Source organism: Molothrus aeneus, chromosome 6, assembly GCF_037042795.1.
Source record: "Molothrus aeneus isolate 106 chromosome 6, BPBGC_Maene_1.0, whole genome shotgun sequence".
Lineage (NCBI taxonomy): Eukaryota > Metazoa > Chordata > Aves > Passeriformes > Icteridae > Molothrus > Molothrus aeneus.
Window position 1 is genome coordinate 13,448,604 of NC_089651.1, and position 23,832 is coordinate 13,472,435.

General features: G+C 36.7%; 1 protein-coding gene across 1 annotated transcript in view; it reads right to left on the bottom strand.

Annotated features, from left to right (window-relative positions):
* SOX6 (SRY-box transcription factor 6) overlaps positions 1-23,832 on the bottom strand; it is a 359,140-nt gene that overhangs the window by 287,146 nt on the left and 48,162 nt on the right. Inside the window, exon 2 of the mRNA XM_066551989.1 lies at positions 21,522-21,592. The gene's annotated coding sequence lies outside the window, so the exon portion shown is untranslated. The remainder of the gene's footprint in view (positions 1-21,521; positions 21,593-23,832) is intronic.

Sequence of the window (23,832 nt, forward strand, 5' to 3'; positions counted from 1 at the left end):
GGTGCTCTAATACAAGCACATCTGCTCTTATGGTGTCTCTCTATTTCTGGAAGTTTAGCTTTATGGCAGAACACCATGATGCCACCCACCTCTTAGAGCCTCTTACAAACACGGGAATTTTGGGGTTTGGGATAGGATTTTTTGTTCAAGCCATGACAGAGTAATGTAAGCAGAAGAATCTCATCTTCTTCTGTACATTTTCAAGGAGTCTTACATCTTACATTTAAGAGTCATAGAAACAGAAACATTTGGAAATGCAAACTTTAAAGTCACAAATTTGATGAGGCAAAAATTATTCTTTTGGTTTGTTTTCCTTCTTTGAGGGAGGACTGTTCATTCAATTTTTAAACCCTGGATTTTAATGCAAGTTTTCCCTGTCAAAGACAGGATTCTCACTTGCAAAAGAAAAACATGGGCTTTTCCAAATGTAAAAGCTGTATTTTTATGAAGAGTTTCCATTTAAAACATCCCATTTGAGCCCATAAAGTCAATAAATATTTTTGGCTTGAAGCAGATAACAGATACATCCAAACAATTAGAAAAGGCCAAAATATATTATGCAAATCGGATGTATTTAGCATGAACTCTCTGCAATTTCTATATAAACAAGTGATTAGAAGGTTCCCTTCAAAGGCCAATGTGATTAGCAGAAAAACTTCACAAATTCATTTACTGCCTAATGAAGTACATGTGTTTTTTTCCTTAGAGTTATCACAAGTTGTATATCAGCTATCTATCAAAGAGATAATTAGAATGATGCCTTTTGTTCTAAGATCTCCTACAACACTCTCACATTTTAGCTCTGGTTGTCCATGATCTAGAAAAATTTTTTAAATTAAAAAAAAGGGGAAAAAAAAAGAATGAGTCTTCATCTTGGGGTACCTACAGAAAAAAAATTAGCCACTTGAACACAAGTAACAATGGTACAAATTATAGACACAGCAGCAGGCTGAAAGAGTCCTGAAGATCCTCCATTCACACATACTGAATTATGTACAGTCAGGCATTGACAACTCTCTAACTTAGGAACAATTACAGAAAAATTGAACTGGTTATTTTCCAGTTTACTGAACTAAGACTTTTTCTTTTTCATCTTGGAACTCAACCACAGGTGTTTCAAGAGACGTTTTGCAGACAAAACAGGCCAAGTAACATGTGTGAAGTATTCATTATGGTCTGTGAAGTAAATAAGCTGGAATAAACATTTACATGGAGCAAGGCCTAGAAGGAGTTCATATGTCCTTGTTTGGACGTGTTTTAGTCAGACCCTAAATGTAATCTGTACATAGTTTTTTGTGGTTTCATAAAACGCTGTTAAACTGTCCAGCCTGGTGATAGGTACTATATGATGCTGCAAAAGGTTTACTGTTATCAAACTCTCAGCACTCTAGAAACAAACAATCAGTTCCATCTGCAAAAGGCAGCTGAATAAAAATAAAATCTAAATTGTAGTAGAAAGGAACACGTAGGCAGCAGGGGAAAAGGATCAACTGCCACAATTTATTGCTATAGTATAAATGGTGCGGCAACTTTAACATGGCAGGGCACTTACAGCAATATTATTCTTGTTAGAGCACTGCTCTGTCAGAGAAAACAAGAGTTCATTCACAGACATTAAATACAGCAGAAAAAAATTCGGGGGAGTGATTTGTACTTCATGGCAAAATGGTATATCCTCCCCTTTCCTGTTTTGATCCGCACTGGAACATACCAGTCAACTATTGAATGTAGTCCACTGTTCAAACGCAAGATTAACTGAGATGCTCCATGGCAAGCAAATAAATTTGCTTCCAGTGGAATAATTATTCTTACAGAATGTCATCTTCTCTTACAGCAGAGAGAGACAGGTGATGGCATTCAATAAAATGTGATTTTTATTCCCATTTTCTTGACATGAAGAGATGTATGACTTACTCAGCTCCTTTGAAATACATGCTCTGAGGTCATGTCTTTTTTTTTTTCAAATGCCATCACCAACTACATAATAGTTAGGTGACTAGGAAAAGTGGTAATATTATTTTCCATTCAATGTAATCCTGCATAAGCACATGAAAGAGCAGCTATTCATGTAATGGGCCCAGCAATATTGCAGTCTTTGTTTCCATATTTTTGAAAGCTAATCCTACCTACATTTGAGCTACTCAGATGTATCTACAGCAAGTTACTATGTGACAAGTGTTGCAAATATGACAAGAGCTATTATCTGTAAAGAAAAACTGAATCTATAACTCTTTGTACCATCTGATATTCTTTAGCATTTCAAGTAATTAGCAGCTTATTCCAAAAACATTTGAACAGTTAACAGATTTGATACCTATGGTTAATCCTCATTCAAATTACAATTACATGATATAATTACATGTAAATAAGAAAAATGAATTCAATATAACTCTTACTCTTTTCAATGTTGGGCTCTATGTTGGGAATCATACAGTATGTACAATTAGATTTATACTGCTAAGCTAAAAATATTGGTGAAGATCTAAAAATGACGAACAGTGCCTTTTAAATTAATGTCTTATTAGTTGAGTGAAGTACACTGACAAAGAATAATTTATGCTTATTCAAACTGCTCTCGACATCTTCAGGTGTTTCCAAATGAGCTCACAGAAGAGTGATTAAATGCATCTGATAACAAGCCACACATTGCTGAAATTACTTACCGCCTCATTTTATGATTAATTAAACATGTAGATTAAAGTTGCAAAAGAATTTAGATTAATGAGCAAGTTAAGTCTTGCTGATATAAGTGAATTGGGAATTGGATGCTCTGTGGAACTTTATAAACATGCATTTTATAATGAGTAAGACAAGGCTACATGTTGAATCCTGGCCACAAGGGCCTTTGACGATGCAGTCTTTTTTAACATGGTTTGACAGCTTTCAAATAACATTCTACTATAGACTTTAAACTTTGTGCATTGCTGTAAAACATGAGACTACATAACTCATGTATTAGGAGTACGATTATTTCAAAGCTCTCCAAGGTAATGACCCCCTGTAGCAGCAGCTGTTCAGAAACATTACAAGCTCGATTGTTATTTTAATCAGAGAGAACTTAGTAGTTAAAAGCAGTTATGCAACTAGTAAAATTATACGACACACCATCAGTAGCCTTATAGCATCTTTCATCGTCCTGTTCCTCCCAATTCCCCCACCAAAAAACCTTGGTCATATTAGTGAAACAGGGTGCTCAGTGATTCATGAAAAATTCAGTCATTTATTAAATCTGGTTTCTGTGCAAAGCAAGGTAACGTTTAAATATGTGATTATTCTTATCAGTTCCAAGAGTATGTAAAAATATCTGCTAGGTTTGCCAATTGTCCATTTTTTCCCTCTTTTAAGAACATCTACACCTATTCCACCCAGCTCAGTCTGCATCAGAAAGCCAAATTGGACTTCATGGCTTTGCAGGGCAAAAGCAAATCACATCGCTCATCCAGATGTGCTTTGCTTTGTACAGGATGCTGAAACTGAAACTATTGACTTATCTGTGTATTTATGTCATTTGTAAAACTCCTCATCTACTGCATCAAATGACTCCTGCAGAGGAGACTCAGACCTCAGACTCACCTGAGGTGGCTGGCTACTTTTAAACCATACAGTTCTTTTTTTTAAAATTTGGACAAGAATCCATTTCCTTGTCCTAGATATGTCATACCAATTTACATCCTAACTTCAAAATATCACAGGTCTATCCAACAAAAATCAAGGACAACAAGAACCAAAAATGTGCATTCGGCACAAATTGCTCATGAAAAATATTAACCTCAGGTCACTAAAGTATGCTCATTTTTTCTAAGTATGTGTACCAACAGAAGTACAATGCCTTTATTTAGAGTTCTACAGCAGAGCACATGCCTTGAATACTTGGACTTCTTACTGATTCACTACAACACTTCAGCATAAGTTAATTATCAACCTTCAGCTGGACTGGTGCACATCAGTGTATCATTCAGAACACCACAACTGCCAGTTCCTACTTATTCTGTGCAGAGTGATGCTCCAAGATCATATTTACTGCCCTAGGACTACAAGCCTCACCTGATTTATTAAAAGTGGACAGTGATTGTGTCATTTAGGGTCAGGCCTGTCCTGCATCCATAGAACCAGTCTTCCTCTTCTGTTTTCTAATTGAGTTTAAGCTTTTCATATACAACTACTTTATAATTAATATATTTGAAAATATCTTTACTAATAAATAAATAAATTATAAACCTTATTGTGTATGTAATATGATAATTAATTCTTACAAAAGGTTCCTCCCATTTGCTAAACAACTCTACCTCTACCTATGCATTTTAGTGCTGTCTGCCAGGTTCTCTGGCTTTCCTTCAGAAGACACTGCTTGTTTCATTAACTGTGCTCTGGCTTTGTAATGTAGCAGGTTGCAGTCATGTAAAGGCATAAATTTACTAAAATGTAGTAAATTTTACTTGTAAGTTAAGGGATTGGTCTGTTTTACATTCAACTTCCAAAATTCTGGGACATCTGCGCTCTCCAGTCTAGGTCAATTACATCACACTCTGAACACACTCCTAATATAAAAATCTCACTAAACTGCAGAACAAACCAGAAGCAATGAAGAATGAGCTGAAAGAAGTTTTCTTCATAGCATGCTGAACATACTCATGATTAAAATTTTCATTTTCCTCAAGTGAAAAAATAAGTTTGTAGTTAAATAAAATGGCTTTGCTGGAGTCAATAAACACAAGTCAATGGCAAATCCATGCTGGTGGCACAAGGTAGGTTGTGGGTGTTTTTCAATCTTCGATATTCAGTGGAAAAAAAACCCAAAAAACTCACCATAGGTCAATATTTGATAGCAGATAGCAAACACGTGTTCTTACTTATTAGAAAATTGTCTAACCACAATAAATTTTATTATCCAGTTCACTTTTTCTATGTATTTTTGTGCTTCCCTGTCATATGCATTTAATGTATTCTACTGAAAGAAACTTAGTGTGTGGATGCAATACAGAGTAGCACATCAAATCTTCAGAAACTAATATCCCAAAGGTTTTAAGAACACACCAAAGTACAGGACAAACAAACAAGTGGCAACTTGCCACCCAGCTCAGAGTTCAAAGGAATAAGTATTGAAAAGGTAAGTCTCAAAAACCTCAAAAATGAAAGAACATATTAGCTTTCCCTAGCTTTTTTACCCAATAGAACACTTTTTATCCCTTTCCATAAGCTTACCACCAAGGACTACATTTCCTGGATTCAGCTATTTGCTCAGAGGGTGAGGCAGCTCCACTCCTCTCCCTGTCACCATAGCACACTGAAGCTGCACTCAAAACAGTTAAAAGGAGGAAATAGAATCATTGCACAAAGGCGTTTTTAAAGAGCAATCTGATCTCCACTGAAGCTCTAGGCTTCAGAAATACTAAAAAGTACAATTAGCTGATTAAACTTCTAATTAGCCTGTTAGCAAAACTCTGTTCATCCTGTTTTCAACAGCAAACTTGTTTTAATGCATTTTAAAGGATCCTAAAGAAGAAAATTCAAATTTAACAACAAATGTGAATTCTCACTCGAGTTTTAAAACATGTGGCTTGGACATTTACAAGCATTGCTACTTTAAACTTGCAGAAGGATTTAGACTTCTGAATTGAACTGATAGAAATTTTTCACATATTCCAGCATTCTAGAAAACATATTACAACTACCAGGCTGGCTTCAAATTTTGTCAAACCTAAAACAAAACTCTGACAAATCTGCTGGGATTTCTGGCAAAAATTACTGGTCACAGAGGTCCTGGTGGGGTCTGTTGTCAAGGTTGTCTGAGGCAGGTATCTGAAGCATTCCCTAGATACCCATAGTGAAACTGGCATTTTGAAACTGATACTGTGGTTATTAAGTCTTCAGATACTTTAGAAGTGGTCTGGAATTAAATATTCTGTGGTTAAAAGCTGAGACCACTTAACTCTGCAGTTACTTCTACCCTGTAAGCAGATTACTGAGACACAAAAATAAAGCATGCAGATGAAGTTTAAAGATATACAAGAACTATAAGAAATATTTTTCCCTGGAGATTTGCCAGTGGAAAATGTTGCTAACTTGTCTGTTTCTTGAAGAGCATGTCCAGCAGATCCCATCTACTATAGAATGATATGTTCTCACAGACAGAAAAGAAGATTGCTTCAAAGCTATCAGTCAGGGCTGACTACAGAGAAGAATCCTCCTACTCAGCTGTTCTCCAGAATCATCTTTCCAACATGTAAATATGAACAAAACATTAACTAGAGAATTAATGAAAATAACTCTGATTTATAGTCCATATCTGATTTACACACATACCTTCTATTGTAAGAAAACAAGCATTGAGAATTATTACCCTTTCACTTTTTTTTTCTACCTCAGTAATTGCACAGAAACATTGCTAAAGGCTGTACCAGGGAAAACTCTGGCTTTTTTGTGTCCAATATCACTTGATAGAACAAATCAAAGATGTAAAACAGTTTGAAATTAATTGCCTAAAAGGAGACACCTTCACACTGTAATATAGAATAAGAAGAAACTTTAGCTGGAAGGAATTAAGGAGCGGCCTTTTAAGTCATGATTGTACTAATTCATGCAACAGAGAGAAATTTCTCCTGCTGGCAGAGTTGGTTTGCATTCAGGAATGGATGTTAACACAGGAAAAGTCCAGTGTGGATGATTAAAAAATGGACAGAAATATGTGCATGTGCTAGTAGCACGTGGAGACAAATAGTCCAAAGAATGCTCAGATGACATTTGACGTTACCAGCACATGACAGCACACTGCATTATATTTAAAGACAAGAACCAGGATGACAAGTCTAAGCTTCCAGAGCTCTTCATGTTACTTGCTCACTTAGCTTCTAGTATCCATCCAAAATTAACCTTAAGTGTCTCCCTGTACAAGGGTAAAAATAGGAAAAAGAAGGAGCATCTGCATATTCAATCCCATGACACCACTGACATTTTACTAATTTTATGAGATAAATAAATAAAAGGGGTGACTTCACAAAAGTCATTTTGATATGGTTTAGAGGTATAAAGCTAAACTTAGATTCGGCAAATCAAAATAATTCTATTGAACTTGTCTTGGTAATACCAAACCCCCCCAGCAGTGCTTAAGTCACCCTGTTTGTTAAATACAGATGTTTCCTGCTGAAAAAAAAACAAAAACTGAAAAAAATAAAGCAACCCAACTTATAATTTCTGTATCTGTGATCAGTGTCACTACAAGATGCAAGAGAGGAGTCTCAAAACTCTGTATATGAGTTTCCAATTCTGACTGGAAACTCTGGAGACTGTGAGGAAAGCTCTCACTTCTCTCCTTCTAAATGATCTTAAGTTAACATTATTCAAAAAAAATAAAGCCCATTGGAAGATACTTAGATATCATGGTTATGATGGCCACAGTAGGTACTCGAAGACAGTTAAACAGGCTTATTGACTATTACATAAGGGCTTTTCAGAGTTTGTAATCTCACACAGAAGAAATTACAGGGTGGGGATGTGGAAAAAAAGAAGCAAAAAACCAGAATCCAAGGGGAAAAGAGAGCTCATTGTTCCATTGTCCCAACAAATCAACATTTTGAAATAACACTTTGTTACAGAGCTCCCTTTTTTCTCCTGCAAAGTGAGTATTATTCATATTTATCTGAAATCCATCAGGTCAATGTGAGACACAGTCAACAGAGAAAGACATTTTGGAAGGCCACCACTTACTGCATGTTCCTCAGTTTTAGCTTAAGCCAGTTTGATCTTCATTCTGCTCTCTACTGGCTATTCAGAGAGCCAGAATTGGGCTTTATTATTCCAGAAAGCCACACATCTCCTATGTATGGCAGACATTTAATCTTAATGGATCCCACAGCAATTCCATCAAGATACTAAATAAGAGCAAGGGTAGGGTTGTCAAGCACTACAGATGAGTGCTCTGGGAGCAAAGAACAGCTCATCCACCATGTGTCATGGGCTTTTCAACATATTCCCATCCTTCCCTGGGAGTAGTTGAAGAATGGAAAGGAGATTTTGGCAACCAAATATATGCCTCTGCTTAGGGAGAACTAAGAAGAATGAGGAAGGATTACTTCCCTTATTTCATGGGCAGGAAAAATCATCCATCAGAATGACAAATGCAGTACCTTTATAGGCTCACAGCCATTCTCTGAGCAATTCTGTGGTGCTATTGTGAACTCACTGCTACTTCCTTGTTAATCTGCTTTAAAAAAACCTCAGCAGCTGCTGAGAACACCAATAATAATGCTTTTAATAATAACCAAACCTTATGCAGAAACCTTATAGCAGCCTTCCAGTATCTAAATGGGGGCTACAAGAAAGCAGCTAGAGAGTTTTTACAGGGGCATGTAGTGATAGGACAGAGAGGAATGACTTAAAACTGAAATAGGAGAGGTGCAGATTAGATGTTAGGAAGAAATTTCACTATGAGGCTGGTGAGGCACTAGAAGAGGTTGCCCCAGAAGCTGTGGATGCTCCATCCCTGGAAGTGTTCAAGGCCAGGTTGAATGGGCCTCTGAGCAACCTGGTCTAGTGGGAGGTGTCCCTACCTATGGCAGGGGGTTGGAATGAAATGATCTTTAAGGCTCCTTCCAACCCAGGCCATTCTATGATTTGAATACCTCAAAGTATAAGTAGGTTGACTCAAACACTAAAAGGGGAATGGCACAGAAGGCCCTGAATGCCAGTTTGTGTTTGTAGGACGACCAACATGAATGGATCAGACAGTTATAAAGAATGGATCATGTCACAGGGCTCCTGAAACAGTGAATGACCAGAACCAAACAGAAAGCAGGAGTAAAAAGGAATTTTTATGTCTGCATCGAGAGCCATAAACAATTCAAGGGCACAGTCAGGTACAAGACATTTTTTAAAAACTCATATGGAAATATCAGGAAAGGATTTCAACGCTGTTGGGTCAGGGATTTTTTTCCAGCTGAGACAGAAGGGCAGGAGGGGAGTGTTGGCATTTAAATTTATAAAAACACTGAACCTTGTGATCTTTGTTGCTATATTTAACAGAAACTATAGTAACTTCTCTGAGAAATCTTTTGTGTTAGAACTCTGCAGATTAATAGGATGCCCAAACTAATCTGGGAGTCTAGAAACAGGACTAAGTGGATATTCTCAAAAAACTGTGTTTCAATAGGCCTCTCATGCACTGGAGCTTGGATAGGAATATAATGACTACTCCACTTCATCATCTAATATCTGTTAAAGACATTTAAATACTTCCTTAGTAATATTACTTCCTCCGGTTACAACAACTGCAGACTGAGACGTCCTGGGAAAATATTCTCTTATCTATAGAGCCTCTGTTTTTCTGTTACTATGAAACTTCTGTCCTTCATTAACATTCAAATCACCTTCTTTCTCTGCAGCTGGTGGAGAGGCACTTCACTTTTTTGTCCTAGCAGTGATATAGCAGAACCTTTAACCAAGAACAGGATGTGTCTGGGATCACCTTTAGAGTTTAAAGTTTGTAAACTCTTAGGTTTTTTAGAATCTTGACGGCAAAACAGAAACAGTTCAGGAAATAGCTGTAATTGGGAATCATCCTTTTCTTTCTTTTCTCCCTGTTTTTAAAACTGCTGTTTTAAATAAACTGGCCTTAAACACTGCATAAGGGGCTATTCCAGGAGGTTGTTCTAGTGAGACATATATTTGCTTTCTTTAAAAAAAAAAAGTCTCAAAATAATGTTGCTTTTCCTAACACCAGATAACTCTCCCTTCCACTCACAAAAATACCAAAAATTGTAATCCTACATCTTTGAATAGAGAAAGAACACTTTAGGACAGCAGAATTCAACACTTTCAGCTTTGTTAGGCTTAGAAAGTGGTTTTGCAAACAGACTTTTGCAACACTACACTATTGGTCAAATTCATCAGAGAAACTAGAAAATTAGCTTGACTCAGCTAACTAACCTAGGTTTCAGCGCTAAGAGCTAAAGGCTAAAACAGTTCACTTTAGTAATATCACTTATACCTCCCTGGACAGAATTACATATCTGTAACATATTTCAGTGATTTTCACATACATTACTGGAAAGGTAAAAATACCTGTTTTATGGCGCTAGCCAATTATTTGGGAACTCCTAACCTTAAGAAGGTTAAACACCAGTTCTCAAAATTTTTGAGCATTATCAACAATGAATATTAAATTATAAAGACAAAGTTTAATATATTTAATATAAATACCATTTTCCACAAAATAAAGTTTTAGTTTGCAGCTGGATAAAACACAAAATATTTCTAGACCTTGGAACTTATATTATACTACTTATAGCTATGTTCTGTCAACAGCCCATTTCAATTTAATAAGTTAACTCTTAATTGCCATTTCTATTTTTTAACTGCAAAAAAAATTATATTTTATTCTTTTTAGTTTTTACTACTGCATTTTTTTACTATAGTCATTAATGGTAATATTGTGATTATATTACAATGAATGGTCAATAACTTTTCACTGCTATTTTTCAGAATAGAATTCTGAAAATTAGAATTAATGCAACTGGTTAATAGCCGATGGAACCTATTTTGGTGTTCACTTAGTTTTATAGTTCCTTTAAATTTTAATTGAACCAGAGACAATAATTAAAAACAAAAAAAAAAACTTAATTTTCTTTTTGATATGTTTCTGTTTGATTATGACATTCATTTGTCATAGTCTCAAAATTTATTAAGGCTCCAATGTAATTACCTTTCAAAATCTGACCTAAAAAAAAAATCTTAAAACCTGTCACATTTTGAAAGAAATAACATCAAACTACTGCATTCAAGGTAGTGAAAATATTTCTTTGATGAACACTAAATGCTCTGTTGTGCTAGATGGGAACTGAGTGAACATATCTTACACAAAAAAACCCCAAATGTTATCCCATAGCTATATAGATGCAATATTCTTTAAAATTGTGATTGGCTGAAGGGAATATTTATACAACTGAAGCCTAATCTGAAAACAAGCCTTTGGCACATACTTATTGAAAAATGCTAAAAAGGGAAGGAACATGTATAATTCCTATAGTAAGTAGAACATGGAGAACCATATACCATTTAAAAGCAGTAATGTATTTCCTAGTGAGTGTGGGTAGCTTGAGAGTTATTAACATGTCAGTTGTTTAAAATTGCCCCTACTGAATGGTAATACAAGTAGCAGCAGTTGTTACTACAACTACTGTATTTACAATTGTAATAATTGAAAGCAGTGCTACAGCCATTTGTGGTTAATCCCTCTTTTGGGCACTAGAATTTTCCATCCCTTCTATGATTGCAGTTTAAAATAAATAAATAAATAAATTATCAAAGACTGAGAAAGGGAACAAAGATGAAATAAGCTGCTCATAGCCATAAAACCAGGAGCAACCACCACAGGTCAATCTGCCTGGAAACAAGCACTGAATGACCTTGAAGAGCTTGCATTTTCTTAGCTCATGAAAACTTATGAAAAATATCCTCTCTCTGCACCCAAACTGGAATGAATTTAAACACCCACCAAGAAGAATGTTTAGGAAAAATATATCAGAGCATGGTACTTACCCCAGAGACTGGAGACTAGCACTAACTCTCCAAGAGAAACAAGTGCATGGAAGCCGATCCCTCCCATTTTCACCAAGTTACACCACCAAATTAGCCTCCCTCCCATTTGCAGGTGCTGCTCCCCTGAATGCTAATGCCTATCACATGTGCTTACAAGGCAAAGAAAAATCCCCTAAATTTCATTGGGCTGGACAGAGCAATATTTCAAGAAGCAGCTGTTGTTGGTAGCGTTCAAGTTTATTGGCAATCCTTATGAAACTACCCCCAAAACACATACTGTGTCTGATCTCATGTTAAGAAGGCTTTTCTCTAAAGAGTATTGAATCACTTTAATGTAGATTCTAATGCTGCCTTACTCCGCTTTCAAGGTAGCCAGTAAATTCAGCTTTACTACAGTACTATAAAGATGTGAAAGAACTGTAACAGCATCTAAAAATGAGCTGTTGCCACTATACTGTTCAGTTTAGAAAACTCTAAACTGAATACTGATGAAAAATGTTAATGACAGTTTGCTCAGTTGCCAAGAGAAATGAGACAAGACAATTCACTACATTTTTGTTATAAAATGTAAATTATAACATCCTAAAGAATCTGCCACAACTCCAAGAAGGACTAAAAGAAAGATCTAAACAATTTTTTTAAAAGAGCTATCCAGCAGCCATACGTACCTCATCAGTACAATCACAGCAAAGACCTCAGTATTCACAGGATTTTAACTCCTGCAAAGTCCTGTCTATTGCAAGGAAGGACCTCAAAGTATTTAAAGGACTTTGCTGAATTAATGCCTTAATCACACATGTATTATACACCTCTGAGCAGTTTGCATTAGATCACCAATACACACTCAATAGACTGGATAAGATGGGAAATTCAAAATGCTGTAATAGTGTCGGAGGAAGTTTAGGTGGTATATCAGGAAAAGGTTGTTTTCCTGACTTCCAGAGGGTGCCTGGGCACTGGAACAGCTCCCCTGGGAGCACAGCACCAAGCCTGCCAGAGCTCAAGAAGCATTTGGACAATGCTCTCAGGCACATGGTGTGATATATGTGGGTGTGATTTGTCCTGTGCAGGGCCAGGAGTGGGACTCAATGATCCTTGTGGGTCCTTTCCAACTCAGGATATTCTATGATTCTGTGTGAAATGTCAGAAATGCCCCCTGAGCCTGTGATCCTTTAGCTTTGAGGCAGTGGCTTGTCTCCTTTATCACATGCATGTCTCTGACCCTGAGATTGAAAATGAATACTGTCTTTCTTCAGTAGTGATAATGGAATTATTTTACAGCCCCAGCCCTTCCCTAGACTCTGTAAACTAATTCCATGGCATGACCGCAGTCCTACAACTCACAAATGGCACAGAAGGTACAGAGAAAAGGCAGAAAGGAGAGGCACTGTATCCCCTGGCATCTCTGTGTGGCAGCTGGTGAGACAAAACAAAAAAAAATCAGATCACTGCCTAGAGAGTCTATTGGCAACTCTCAGTTGCATCTGGGAACAATGACCCATCAAAGCTAACTACGCATTGTTAATATGCCTACCTAATCCAGGCAATGGGAAAGAAAAGTACAGAGTGCCCTAGCAAATCCTACAACCTTCCAGCTCACTCACATCTTCATTTTCATGGCTCTGGTAAGCATATAAACAGCCATTATTGCAGCAGTGTCCCCAGTGCTGCCATAAACATCATCTGGGGCCAGGCTGGGGGTGAGGGTGCATTCACTGCTGCCAGAAGGTATTTATTCCATATTCTCACAAAATACAGAGAAGCCAAGGAGGCTCCATTTCATGTGTCCACCTCACTGGTCTAAGAAGAAATTAATGTGGTGCAGAACTTCCCTACAGTGATATACTTGGGTCTGGGAAACATGTTTCTGAGGGCTGGATTACGATTTTTGGGATGCAGAATTTTCGAGCTATAGGGTTCTAAGCCTGCACAGTCTTAAGCTTGCAGCTATTGGCATGTTTGACATTTTAAACTATGAAATACCAACCTATTTTGAAATTGTCCAAATCATTAGTTGTGGAATTTTCCTAGCACTTCATGAATACCACTGTTAATTGGGCAATTAACTCGAAACTACAGAATATGCTGTGATGGCATGATATGATATAAGCCATGTAAAAGAAGGAACAGCCAAGCAACTCAGTATGTTGAAAGATATTAATGAAGTGGCAAAATCTGCCAGAAAAATAATAATGGGTGATTTTAACTACCCCAATATTAACTGGTTGAATAACACATCTGTACATGGTTTGGAGAAGCAGCTTATTGATACTATAAATGGCTTCTTTTTGGAGCAGCTCCTTCTGGAGCACAGAGGAGGAGGAGTTCCACTCAGTTATTAATTTGTGTGTGTGTTTGTGTAGAAAGCAAGCATGGGTGTTCTGCTAAGCAACAATGGCCACAGGACAATGAGTTTGAATCTGGATGATGAAGTATTTCAAGTGGTAACCAAATAGTTAATGGCAGGTGGGTGGGTGAGGAAAAACCCATGAACAACAGACATCTCGAAGGGATGGCCGTTTTGGAGGAATGAAGGAGTTTATTCACACACAGAAACAAAACACCGGAATAAAAAGAGAAGGGAGGAAAATATATTTGAAAAAAAAGGGCTAGGTTAGCATGTTTCTGGGATGAAGAACAAGAATCTATGAGGTCTTAAAAATTAATTATCTTTGAATGTGTGAACTCTGCCTAAATGTTTAAAACGGTGCACAACACTGATTATTGTTGTAACTTACTGCTCAATATTGCACAACATCAAACAAAACCATAATGCAAATGGTAGCAATCAAAATGTATAAATTCTGTTTTAAAAATTACAGGAAGAGAAATTATTATTTTTCCATAATTATTCAAGATGACCTGTGAGGAGGACACACATATGTTATCTAATGTACAAATCTGGAATCTGGAATAAGAACATAAAGGTCTTACAACTTTTTTTAGGAATTTAGCAAAAAAGATAATTGAATGTGTGTGTTTATGCTTCCCTCATCATCCTCTAAATGGGGGGGAACTTTTACTTCACTTTACTATGCTTAGCTTCAGATTCCTGAGCTTTACTCTGATCATTTCAGCAGATCTAACTGATTCAGTAGTTGTGTCCTATCAGTGACCAATTCTTTTTTAAAAATCCAAACTATATATAGTTTGGATATTATTATATTATATTCCAAACTAGTAAAACTTCGGAATAGAAAAGATATACTAAAGTAGAAATTTCCTATACACAGCCAGTTTGCCAGCTACTCTTTCCTCTTCATTCTGCTGCCCTACAAGACTTTAGGTCTTCTGCAAGACCATGTGTCAGCTCCTGCAAACAACAACTTTGAGTGAAGTTTTACACTTTGTGAAATGTTTCATTGGGAAAGGCTCAAGTGAGTGGTAAAACTCAAGTAACCTGCTTTGTTTTAGCTTTGGAGAATTGGATTAATTACTCCCTGGGGCTTTTTGGATCCTGCAGGGAGCATCACTGAGACCAAGTTTCAGAGCCAGGATTATATTTACACAATTAAGTGTAGCCTTTGAATATTTAATGATGCACACTACTGAATCCATCACATGCATGTATTAAGAACAGAAGCTGCTCCCACTTACTTCAAATTGATTTTACTCAATGTCTTGTTAATGTGGACACACAAAAATATCAATTCCTCATTACTGTACATGAACTTAAAATACTAAAAGTAACAAATTAACATTTTCAAATTATTTGTATTTTAATTATTAATTAAAGGATTACCAAGAAGAAAAGAAAATTATGGACAAATTTTTTGAATGCACTTATTTTTAAAACTGACCTTTATACTTTATCTTATCTTTAATATCCTAAAGTAACATTTTTAATATGGGCTTCACTTTGATCAGCACTTTTTAATTAACTTAAGAAATGTGAGTGTTTTACGGCACAGTCTTTATCAATTTTTTTTTTATTTAGCTATTAACAGTTATGTTTTACCTTCAGCAGACCATTATCAGATTCCTATCGAGTCAGGCTTTGGTATATACCAAAGATCTTGATACATCTATCAAGCAGTTAACCTCTTACCCTACTCTCTCTTGTAACTGTGATTATGATGAATGAGTGGTTAGTTCTAAGCAATTCTGTTTTATGTCAATAAATGAATCAAACAGCCATTGGTATATGGGCATTAGGAAGACAGAGAGAAAATGAAGCTGTCTGGGGACACTTTATAACCCTCTCCCTTGTAAGTAATATGATTTGAAAAGTTAATGCTGACATCAACTGTTGGTATTGTTCATCTCTAGTGGAGAATAAGACATTCTTTGTCCTATTTACGTAAAATGAGAAATACTGTATATAACTTATTACTCACAGCATGCCTTAGAGCAAATTCTCTTTACAGTTTTCCTGAGACGCTGCACTGTAGTTATTAAATTAGCAGAAACTTTGGGTTTGTGATGAACAACCATTTCTTCCAGAAATATTTTGTCTATGTAAATGCCAATCCCTTACTGAAAACTTGTCCAGGTATGGCTTTGTGCAAGTACTTTGCGTCTACATTCTTAATTGGGCTTCTGAACAGAAATCCTTCCTATTCTACTCTCCCAAGCATTGCACACAACTTCAACAGCATATAGAATTGTTTGGATGAGGATTTGCATTTTCTAGCTTAGCACTTTCGCAAAGGGGTTTTTAGACAGCAGATGGATCTAGTGCATTGCACGGATCTCATCCAGCACACATATGGAGCAGCAGCAGAGAGAGGAAGCCCCGCTTAAATACAGAGCATGACAGCCCTTGGAAAAAGAAAAAGCATTTCTAGCAGCAGCTCCCCTAAGCGGTTCAACTTTCACCACAAAGTAAGCAAAGACAACACGTGTGGCCCCTGTCTTTGTGCAGTGTGTCAGGAGCTGCTTGGATGGTGCTCTTGCCCACACTGGTGTCCTTGTCCCAGTAACTGCTAAAGAGTCTTATAGCCTGAAACCCCTTGGGTTTATGTAAATTAAAACTGTTATTCTGTGTATTTTCTCTTGTGCCATACATTTCTTTCTTCATAAAGAACTGAAGGAGATTTCTGTGCTAAGTATCAAAATCGCAAAAGTAGCTTAAGTGAACTATTTATTATAGGAAAAACTGTCTAAAATGAATACAATGCTTTCACAATACAAGTATTCTGTGTACCCATTTATTTGTTTACTTATTACCAAGAAACAGCCTGCATGGTCAGCAGAGAAGCAGCCAAAATAATGTCTGCTACACTCGGAAGGTAAAGGGGAGCTGAGATAGGAGCAGGTTTCTGTGCCAGCATCAGGCAACAGACTTTCCTTCTATTAGAACTACAAGTCCCTAGGTGACCTCCCACAACCAAACAGTTTGGGATAAAATCACACAGGGGAGTCCATCAGACATCCCAGTTTGAAGCACAGGCTGGAGAGAGAACTTCAGATACTGAAAAGCAAACGGGACTTTTGGTATTTGAGCTCTGTCCTGTTCTAGCAAAGGAGTGTCTCAGCCACTTTTCCCTCCCCTTGAGTCCTTTCCCCACACCTCCCTCTCTTCAGGTACAGCTAAAAAGCTCTGGATGGATGCAACAATGCATCCATCAGATCCTCACTGGCAAATGTATTTGGGCACCAGGTTTTAGCTGAGGATAAAGAAATGCTTTTCCCACCTCCACTTTCTTTCTACTTAGCTTACTGTCTCTTAAGAACATCTAAAATATGTACATTTAGGAAATTATTCTCAGACAAAAAAATTCTTCAAGGCGGGTGTCTTCTTTTTATTTATTTACTCCACATGTTATATACTAGAAATTTGTTTCTTACTAGGAATTTTGTGCGTTGCAACCCTTACATAAAAACAAGATAGGGTTCCACAAGAAATCAATTTTATATTCACCATTTATAAAACAAACCCAGGAAAAAAGAGCTTCAAATTGCTGAGGGTCTAGTTAAATGATGGTTCAACCAGATTATTTTACATTAGCTTGTCACAGTGTCAGCAGGAGAGGATGCAGAAGAGGATAAAGGCCTCTGGTACCTGCAGCACACACATGCCAAAAGGGGTATGGATGCTGCAGCAACAGAGATTCTAGTTAGGCACCACTGTGCTACCTTAATAGGAACTTTGAAACACTCAGCTCTTTGTAGGAAGAGGTATGTGATAAGCTGGAAAACATCTCCTTGACCAAAATGCTGATCAACACCCTGTCTTGTGAAGAGAAAAACGGAGACCAACTGTTTGAGACTTGGGTTCAGTATATTGTTTCTGTGGAAAGTAGAGACCATATATTTTCCAAAATACATTAACTGTAATTCAGTAGAACATCACATGTTATCAATTAAACCCATAGGTAATAGTACCAAAGACTTATGTCTTCATGTGCTCCAAATAAGCTGTGCTTTCTTTGACTTGTTATACAAACAGCCACAATTAAATAATTTTCTCCTTTTAAATAAGCTGGTAGAAATACAAAACACAAATCCATTTGGTCACATGGTCCATGGTGTAAATAGAAACAGTCTAAATTAAACAAAAAAAAGTATAAATGTTGCCTTAAAAATAAGACTGGGGAAAAATATCAAATATTGAGTTTGAAGCAAAGCATGCTTCTGTTAATATGCTGATTAGAGTAAGTGTTTGAAAAGATAAAATTTACCTACCCATAATGTCAGTTTTGTTGTGTCATAACATGTGTGCATGTGTGTGTTCCCTAAGTGTTTCTGGTTCTGTTCTCAAACCTTCTTAGAATTAAAATCCTGTTGTTCGTTTTCAAAGAAATTTGATTTCATTACCAAATAAAATTATACTTTTGCCATGCTTTCAACACAGGTTTTTCACTATAGAGCTCAAGACACTGAAGTTTCATGGGCTTTAACACCCCCTCATTTCAGGTTTTATTTCTCTCACTCTGTCTGTGTTTTCACATTGTAGCCAAGCCACAATAAAATGTTTACACAGAAACTGAACTGCTAGTAACAAGATGTATCTAATTGCTGATGTACAAGCAAAATTGGGTTTAAATGCTGTGTTATTAAATTATATTTATTTTGCCATTTATATCTTTAAATAACTATTGCAGTTTACTACTGGACAAACCTACTTGAGAAGAACAATTAAATAAATTAAACCACGTTAAAACCACATTCTTGAAAAAAAGGTAACCTTTAGTTAGGACAATTACTCTGTGGGCATAAAACAAAAGCACAAATGTCACATTTTCCATGAAATTTACTTTTGTATGAATCATCAATCCTGTTTTCCCCTGAACAAAACTAGCCAAATATGACCAAAAATCCCAAAGTTGCCTGAACTGGATGATCCAAGTAATTACATGTTACAGCAGAATGCATCTATGACAAAACTTTCAAAAATTTGAGGAAAAAGTTATTATAGCCCCTGGTTGAAATAGCTTTGGTATAGACCTATAGCAGCATTTAGCTGATCTTGCTCTATTCCCTTAAAAAAATCTGCAGAGTTTCAAAGATCAATCTTCCCAGCACTGATCTGCACTCCTTCCCTTTGGAGTACAGATCAAACAAACATGCCATGAAAACATGCCCAAATATTACAGCATAACATGAAAAAGGTATACACTTCTCATTTGCATTTTTTAAATACTGCTTAGAATTTATTCTCAAAACCCCTTATACAAGCAAACTTCTTGTCTTCCACACCAGCCCCCAAAGCTCCCACCTCCTCCTTTGCTTAGGGCTGTTTGCTCAGCCTCAGGCCCTGATCCTGAGTCCATCAGCTTCCATGGTCAGCTCACATGCATAAGTATTTATTATTATAGTATATTGCAGAAATCAAATCTTGAAATGGAAAGGTACCTCAGGTCACAACCTGTCCTATTAATCTATTTTATAAGTCTCATTTATGACATTGTGCATAGTCCTGTTCCTGCATAATAAGAATCTGTATCTGCCTAAATCATGTACAGAGTATTTGTAAGTTTGGAGAAGTACAATAAGAGATGATTTAAGATCTAAGCCTGTATTACTGCAGAAGCTGTACTTCAATGTTTTTCTCAGTATGTGAGGAACACAGGGCTGAATCCATCAGTTGTACCTCCTACATTTCATTTTATTTTCAGTTTATGTGAACTTAAGGTTAGCATATGTTTCTAGATATATAGTGCTAAACACTAGAATGAGTCATTTAAGCAGAGAAGAACAGTCAGCACGGTGTTGGCTTCTCCCCCAATTCCTGTCACTGCGACTGAGGTCTGGGCTGCAGAGGACACCAGTGACAGGCCAGGCTGTGGCTCATCCTTTCATGCAGCCATCGCCTCAGCTTCGATGCTCAGGCTGCTGAACCAGGGCCCAGCTCTCATGGCCACAATATGGTCTCAGCTGTGCTAACAGCCTTCCCTGCAACAGCCAGTGTGCAGGGGTGGCATCAAAGCAGCCCATACCTCTCCTGGAAGTTTAGATACTCACTGGATTGACCTAAACACAAGGATGGTTTTCAAAGTACTTTTTACATCACTTTACTTCAGCTCTTCGTTGATGTCAGTCGAGAAGAGCAGGACTCAGACCAGCAGCCCAAAATATAATTACTAAAGCCCTTTCTATGTTTGTAATACTACATGAACATGAACTGAACAGTACTTAAAACTTCTCACCCAATTAGCTTGGTACACAAAAATTTCACCATGAAACTATCACTGGATTTGTTCTTTGGAAATATTTCTTTTCCTTGGAAAGTGTGCTCTATATTGAGGTATAAAGAGCTACTCTTTTTATAGATTAATATATTACTACTTCCATTTGTAAAAGAGAAAAATGAAGAAAAGAAACTGATTGCTTAAAAAAAATAAGCAGTAGCAAAGCCAGAAAGAATATAACAAATTCCTCACTTTCAATTCAGTAATCACTTTATATTGCCTTCTCAGAACTATTTTTCAATGGTAATACTTGGTTTTAAACTGTTTATCTTATTTGATAATATTTTCTTTATCTCTGACTGAGAATGTTCATTTAAAAAATGCTGACCTGTAAATGAAGGAAAGTGCAAATAGAATAGCAAAACCATATGTGAAAATGAACATTTGTAAAGAGGAAGGGTTAGTACAAATTGAACACATTTCCATATTGAGAGGAGAACCAGCCATATTTTTTCCCTGATGAATGCAGTTTTGTGAACATCTTTTCCCACAAATGATTGAATAAATATTTATTCATAAACTATATTTGTGACTTAAGAGGACAAGCTGCATAGATTGGTTTTATTTATACTACATCATACGTGAGGTATTGCAATAATTTATATCATGTCAAGTCTAGGGCCCATTAGATTTTGCTTATTATACTTGACTAAAGCTGAGGACCATCCAAAACAGCAATTCTGAAAGCTTTCTATTTGTTTCATGAATAACTATCTTCCTCCTGATCCTCTCCTCTGGCTTTCCCTTTCTCAAAGCATTTCTGTTTAGGTGTAGCCCCATTTGATGTATCTGAACTTGGCCATGCTCTGAAATATGTTCCTGAGCTGTGGCCTCAATGACCATGATTTTGCTGAAATCATAAAGGCCAGATTTCTCCAAGGGATACAAAAATGTGTTCCTAGTTCAGCAGATGCTGATCATCCTAGTGTTTCCTCAATAACACCTTACAGCATTTCCCCTAAAAGTCCTGTCTGTCCTGAGTTACAGCCCCAGTTCTTTTCTAGAAATGATTTTCATTGCAAAAACATGATGCAGTGGTGTCGTTGGCAAGTGCTACCATTGATGTGTTACTGTAAGCTTTTCTCCCATCATTGTTATTATTACAAAAACCAAAACAAAGCTTGAAATAATAATATTTACTGTTAATTCAGTATTTGTAGCTCCTCTGAATAGCAGAAGCATAAGTTGGTAACAAAAAGAAATCTACCAAAAGTTTAAAACTAGTGAGGTCAAACTCTTGCTAAATGAACATGCTAAAACTGCAATACAACAGTGACATTTCAAAATTTCTTCCATTCCCCATGTCAAAAGAGTACTAGAAAGATGCACATAACAAGGAAAAGAATAAATACTTACAAATACACAAGAAAATCAGCCCCAGCTCCCAGAAATCACTGGTAAGTTGCTTTTGAATTCATGAAACTGACCTGAAAATATAAAAGAAAAAAAAAAAGCTTAAACAAAAGAAAGCCCAGAACTGATAAGTGTTACTTTTTTATTGTTATAAAATAGTTACAATTTTTAACCATGAACCGAATGAAACAGAACACAAGACTGTTGTCACACTTTCAGCCAAGTAATTTACACAGAATTTGTTTCCAGGAAGCCAATACCAAGAGAAACAATTATTTCATTGTTCTGCATCTCACACCATAGCAACCCAGTCTATTATGGCTTCTAAGAACTGTCATAAATGCAAGCATGGTTATCTTTTAATAAGGAAAATAACTGTGAGGGGGTTTCTGGCTTGGAGATTTTTCTTTTTTTATGTTCTCAAGTGTTACAGAACACATTACTTTTTTTTTTTAATTTAAGTAGTTTGTTAACAGCATTTTGCAGCTTACCTGGTGTAAATTATTGTTTAGGTCATTTAATTGGAGCCCATCTAAGGCAAAACTTATACAAAGAAGAAAGACTAACGATTTTGTTCTCTTATGGTCTAGATTCCCGTTAGAAGCTTAGCCTAAGTACAATGCAGTCACTATAAGGCATGATTAAATCCAACATTCTTTTTCCTGCATACCCCTCAGTTCTAGTTGGAAAGGTAACAGATGCAACTCAAACCCACAGAGCTTGCCTTATAAAATTCTTTAACTAGCACAATGACTCACTTTATGCCTCTAAATATCCATGGTTTCCTCTCTCCAGAACCCCCATGCATTAGAAGGTAGTTCAGTAGTTTATTTTTATTGTTTGGTCTACATACAGCACATTTTTAGTTCTTAGCAAAACAAAGAAACTTTGTTGCACAGCCCTTGTTTTCTTTCCAAAATGTGAGGATGGATATGGGTAACATTAAACTGAAAATAGTAATGGAGCCTGGGCAACTAGTTTAGGTCAAAACCTTTTTGTTCTCTGGGAGCTATCTGATTAATTTGCAGTTCATAAAACAGTGGGTGTAAGCTCAGTTTAAAAACATGTAACTATATTTAAAGATGAAATTGTCATTTTTCTTAGCCCCCAGTAATCTTTAAGAAACACCTTCCCACAACATTTCTGTATCCTAAAGTGCACCAGCCAGTACTGCACAGTGCCTAGAGACAAGGAGAGAATACCAAACTTATCTTGATGCAGAATATCCTCCTTATTTCATACACCCACCCTGAAGTGCATATTATTCATTCCAACCAAGCCCTCCCCCATCCTGAAAGTACACATTTAATTGTGTCTTCTCTCCTGTAATACCAACAGAGAGTCAACAAATCTCATTTGCTCTATCAATGCAGTGTTGTTATTATATATTTTAAAAGCAAGTCTGAATCTCATTATCAGCTGATTTATGCCATTAGTGTGCTTTGGAGCCACCAATTAAACAAGGACAGTGGTTCATAAGGTCAGAGTTAATTAATCTGAAAGTATAAATACACTTTAATGCACACCACCTCATGTTGAGAATTTAGGAACAAAGCACCAAACCTTTATTCTGGGCAAGCAATTAGGGGGAAAGGTTAAACATACAAAATTTTAAACTTAGCTTTAGCACTCTGGTAATCTACCAGGGGAAAAGTTCAGTTTGGTAAAAAATCCCGCAGAACAATAGGCATGTGAAGCCTTAATTCTTATAGTGCAAGTGAGGGAAAAGGCAGAAGAGGGCTGGCTGAACCCAGTGATCCCAAGCCAATGAAGGCTTGTGGCTCAGATAACACCTCAGAACTGTGAATCAGCTGCAGGCTTACCCATTATGGAGCTGGGCAGGGTGGGGGAAAAAAGCCCAACCCTGAAAGACCTGGTCTGTTCAAAATGGACTACTCATCAGAGATGAGGTGTCTGTTGCATTCAGCAGCCTGTAAAAAACCAACTTTTCCTTCAACCACTTTCCCTTAAAAAATTTAATAAAATAGTGCAGTCCAGGAAGGGTTCAGTAACACTCATGGTCTACCAACACAAGCAGAGTGCAAGGAAAATGCTGAAAACAGGCTAATCTGCCAGAAAGTTATTCACAGTGACATTTCAGGTATGAGGTATATAGAGTTTACATGGAAGAAAATACCTTTTCCTTACTGCCTGGACTCATTTTACCTTGCACAGTTCTCTGCCCAAAAGAAAGAAAATATAGCTAACACACAGACACATGAACCATATGACCTAATTAGACTGAGTGGTTGTGAACTACTCTTTCTTCTCTTACACCTGTGTTCCTCTATTCTATAGTTGTCATCACTTTTAT